A 5,000-nucleotide genomic window follows, 5' to 3' on the forward strand; every position below is an offset into this window, starting at 1 on the left:
GCGAAAGAGAGGGAGAGAAAGAGAGAGGAGAGAGAGAAAAAGGAGGAGAGAGAGAAAAATAGGGAGAAAAAGAGAGAGAGAGAGAGAGAGAGAGAGAGAGAGAGAGAGAGAGAGAGAGAGAGAGAGAGAGAGGGAGAGAATGAGAGAGAGGTGAGAGAGAAAGAGAGGGAGAGAATGAGAGAGAGAGGGAGAGAAAGAGAGACAGGGAGAGAAAGAGAGAGAGGAGAGCGAAAGAGGAGGGAAAGAGAGAGAGGAGAGAGAGAGAGAAAGAGAGGGAGAGAAAGAGAGAAAGAGAGGGAGAGAAAGAGAGGGAGAGAGGAGAGAGAGAGAGATATGGAGAGATAGGGAGAGAAAGAGAGAGAGGAGAGAGATGAGTTATGTACAGTAGAACACTGTACATAACTGATAATATAATATATTTTATAATATAAAATATATAATATATCTTTTTTATATATCTTTTCTAAACCTTTTTGAGTGTTTTGAATGTTTACTGTTAATTTCTAATAGTTTTTGTTGATGTTGTTAAATCTGTTTCTTCTCACTTTTGTTTATTCACTTGCTTTGGCAATATAAACATATGTTTCCCATGCCAAAAAAAAGCCCCTTTGAATTGAATCAAATTGAGAGAGAGAGAGAGAGAGAGAGAGAGAGAGAGAGAGAGAGAGAGAGAGAGAGAGAGAGAGAGAGAGAGAGAGAGAGAGAGAGAGAGAGAGAGAGAGCGAGCGCACATGGACACGCATCACTTCCTGTTGACGGTCATGTGACCTGTGAAGAGTGACTCAAGAGGAGCTACCCCTGGTTGAACCACACCGATGACAGAGCTCGGTGACAGAACACACAGTCACACACAGATAGACGCACAAGCACACAACGACACACACACACACACACACACTTAGCAGCTCCCCACTTATGAAACAAACTCATGACCCACATAACACTGAAGAACCATGTGATCCCACCATTTCCACGGTAATGATCACATGGTTCCACTGAGAATCAAACGAACTCTAAACAATCAGCAGCAGTCAGATTTACTCAGTGTAATGTCAACATGGTGAGTCTTTGTAGCTTGTAATGGTGGGCGGAGGCGGAGGCGAATTCATTTATTTCCTGGGCTGCAGCCCAAATGGTACACTACTCCCTATGCTGTACATTGCACTACTTTTGACCAGAGCCTTTTGGGCCCTGGTCAAACGTGGTGCACTATAAAGAGAATAGGGTGCCATGTGAGACGCAGCCCTGGACTCTCTCTCTCTAGCAACTCTCTTTAATCCACTAATTACAAGACATGTTAGTGTAAACAAGACAGGAAATAAAAGGGGGCTGAAGGGGGAGGGAGGGAAGGGTTAAAAGTAATTGATATTTTGCCTGTCTAGTATTGCCAGAACAGAACGCCGGTTCTTCCCTTATTCCTTCTTAATCCTACTACTACTCGCCTGGTCCCAGATCTGTTTGTGCTATCTTGTGATATTGACCATGTGAGTTAGGCAAGACAGCACAAACAGATCTGGGACCAAGCTGTACCACTCCAGCGCTACCACACAAAAGACAGAGCGACTGAGGAAACGAATGGACAACATGAATCAAGTCTGGACACGCGTTAGTGGCCCGGGGTATCGAGTTTCTAGAGACAGATGTCTGGATCCGGGGAACAGGGGTTAGCGAATAGGGAGCTAGCGCTCCCTCCAACCACAATCATTCACAGTTGCGGCTCTATATATAAATTGGAACCTTGGCATTCGATCTCAACAAATCACAGCTCGGTGCCTCCAGTTATCTTGATGGAACATGTATTAACCCATTTCAGAAGGGGGTGAGGTGATGTATGGATTCGAGTTTCTGGAGAAATTGGCTATATTCTGGTAAAGTCAATGGGGCTTGTTGTCAGGTTGTAACCCTGTAGGTTCCACTTGAAGCTCCCCAGTCCCAAAGCAACAGGTGCTGGGATGTGGTAACGTCTATCACTCCCAGCTGCAGCTCTCCTCTTCCAGCTTCCAGACTCCAGATCCAGCCTTGGCCTGGAACAAGACTCCAGGGAAAGGCTATGGAAGTCTTAGGAAGCCCACCATCATCATACCATGGATTGGAACGGGAATGGGATTCAGGGGTTGGAATTTCAAGCTTACTGTATCCCAAGGCTTGGTCCCGTAGTTTTGGGGCTAGTGTTTAACACGCTTTGTAGGCTTGATTACACCGTGGAACTGGAAAGACCAATGGATCTTTGGGTCTAGATCTGTACATTATAACGCACAGGTGAACTCTGTCTTATGGTTGTTCTACTTTCAGGCGGTGCTCAAGAACGCATGAGCCCATGGGATGAAAGAACGCATGAGCCCATGGGATGAAAGAACGCATGAGCCCATGGGATGAAAGAACGCATGAGCCCATGGGATGAAAGAACGCATGAGCCCATGGGATGAAAGAACGCATGAGCCCATGGGATGAAAGAACGCATGAGCCCATGGGATGAAAGAACGCATGAGCCCATGAGATGAAAGAACGCATGAGCCCATGGGATGAAAGAACGCATGAGCCCATGGGATGAAAGAACGCATGAGCCCATGAGATGAAAGAACGCATGAGCCCATGGGATGAAAGAACGCATGAGCCCATGAGATGAAAGAACGCATGAGCCCATGAGATGAAAGAACGCATGAGCCCATGGGATGAAAGAACGCATGAGCCCATGAGATGAAAGAACGCATGAGCCCATGAGATGAAAGAACGCATGAGCCCATGGGATGAAAGAACGCATGAGCCCATGGGATGAAAGAACACATGAGCCCATGGGATGAAAGAACACATGAGCCCATGGGATGAAAGAACGCATGAGCCCATGGGATGAAAGAACGCATGAGCCCATGGGATGAAAGAACGCATGAGCCCATGGGATGAAAGAACGCATGAGCCCATGGGATGAAAGAACGCATGAGCCCATGGGATGAAAGAACGCATGAGCCCATGGGATGAAAGAACGCATGAGCCCATGGGATGAAAGAACGCATGAGCCCATGGGATGAAAGAACGCATGAGCCCATGGGATGAAAGAACGCATGAGCCCATGGGATGAAAGAACGCATGAGCCCATGGGATGAAAGAACGCATGAGCCCATGGGATGAAAGAACGCATGAGCCCATGGGATGAAAGAACGCATGAGCCCATGGGATGAAAGAACGCATGAGCCCATGGGATGAAAGAACGCATGAGCCCATGGGATGAAAGAACGCATGAGCCCATGGGATGAAAGAACGCATGAGCCCATGGGATGAAAGAACGCATGAGCCCATGGGATGAAAGAACGCCAGAGAAACACAGAAAATGGCGCCAGGCTGTACCACTCCAGCGCCACAACACAAAAGACAGAGCGACTGAGGAAACGAATGGACAAAAGAAAAATGAATAAACACTGAAGCAGAGAAGGGGAAAACAGAGAAGTGCAATGGTTTGAGTTTCTCCGCATCTCCGCATCTCCGCTCCTAATTTACAGGCATTAAGTCGAGGAATAACTATTTAGTTGTCGTGTGTATCTACTGCAATGAAACCAAGGCAACCCTTCCCATCATAGTACATTACTTAAACACTGTGAGAAAACCAACCAGTATCACGTTTCACTCTCTTAGTGTGAGAAGGTTGGCACTCTAGACAAGGGGTATGACAACAATGTAGTTATGGCAGTAAATGTTGCTGTCAATCCTGAAAGCTTTGACGGTAGGTTTCCAGTAACCCTGCCACCCTCTTTCTGACCACAACTAACTCTACCCTTGATTCAGAGCCACCTCTACTTCTGTGGCCAGTGGGCACAAACCCCACCAAAGCACAAAGAACATGGCTTCAGGTTACCAACTGCAGCTTTCTGCTTCAGTTGAAGGTAGAAAAATAGGCCAGCCATCTTACAGTAGAGTGCAGAGGGAGAGGGAGGGAGAGAGAGAGAAAGAGAGAGAGACAGGGAGAGAAAGAGAGACAGGGAGAGAAAGAGAGAGAGAGAGAGAGAGAGAGAGAGAGAGAGAGAGAGAGAGAGAGAGAGAGAGAGAGAGAGAGAGAGAGAGAGAGAGAGAGAGAGAGAGAGAGAGAGAGAGAGAGAGAGAGAGAGAGAGAGAGAGAGAGAGAGAGAGAGAGAGAGAGAGAGAGTGAGCCTTCAGCCCTCTAACGGTACCTAAATTAGCCTAGCGCTCAGCCAACATTCTCAGAGTTTCCATGCTTGGAATCATGACAAACTTTGAGCCACGTGGCCAGACCACAAGCCCAGAGAGAGAGGCAGAAGGAAGGGATGCCAGCGCCCCTGGTGTGTGCCCCGTACGCTCTGCCCGCGCTCCCAAGGGCGTGGAGGGGAAATGAGACTCCTGACAGAGATTGCATTTTTCTCCTTTCCACCAAAAAAACAGGGTTATTTCAGGTCTATTTCATTATAAGACAATATAGTTCAAATGAAAAGTGGGGCAGAGTTGAGAATCTGGTCATAGGACACGGTTGAGAATGCCAGCTGCTATCTTGAACATGTATCTCCTGCAAAATACTTTTGAGGCAAACCTTTGTAAATGAAGGTTTAATGAAAAGTAGTGCTTTTGTCAGTCTATTTCTAAAAAAGGGATTTTGTATCTGAACTGAAGATCTTTCCGCAAACCTCTTCCTGCCTATCCCCATCAGATGTAATCCGATTGAGGGGGAAAGCCAGAGAGAGAGGAGAGAGGGTGAAATTGGATCATCTGTAATATAAAGATTGGCTGGGTAATTGGGATGAGCATCAGCAATACATCACACACAAATCCTCACAAGGCCACCATCCTCAAAAGTCTCTAGCCCCTAGCTGTGCGTAAGCTAATGCATTTGACCTGTAGGTGGAGTGGGCCTCGGATTAGCTGAGAATTCGCTCTCCATTAAGAGCAAAACAAGAAAGGAAAGAGACAGAAACGAGGAAGAAAGGCAGAGAGAGAGACAGCCGGATTATAATTAACGGTGTGAACCACTGTGTGAGAAGCCAGGTTCAGGGCCGTTC

General features: G+C 47.0%; 1 protein-coding gene across 1 annotated transcript in view; it reads right to left on the reverse strand.

Moving 5' to 3' along the window:
- Positions 1 to 5,000, reverse strand: part of LOC120027734 (SH3 and PX domain-containing protein 2A-like) — a 121,248-nt gene that overhangs the window by 90,851 nt on the left and 25,397 nt on the right. The window lies entirely within an intron of this gene.

Source organism: Salvelinus namaycush, chromosome 2 (genome assembly GCF_016432855.1).
Source record: "Salvelinus namaycush isolate Seneca chromosome 2, SaNama_1.0, whole genome shotgun sequence".
Taxonomy (NCBI): Eukaryota; Metazoa; Chordata; class Actinopteri; order Salmoniformes; family Salmonidae; genus Salvelinus; species Salvelinus namaycush.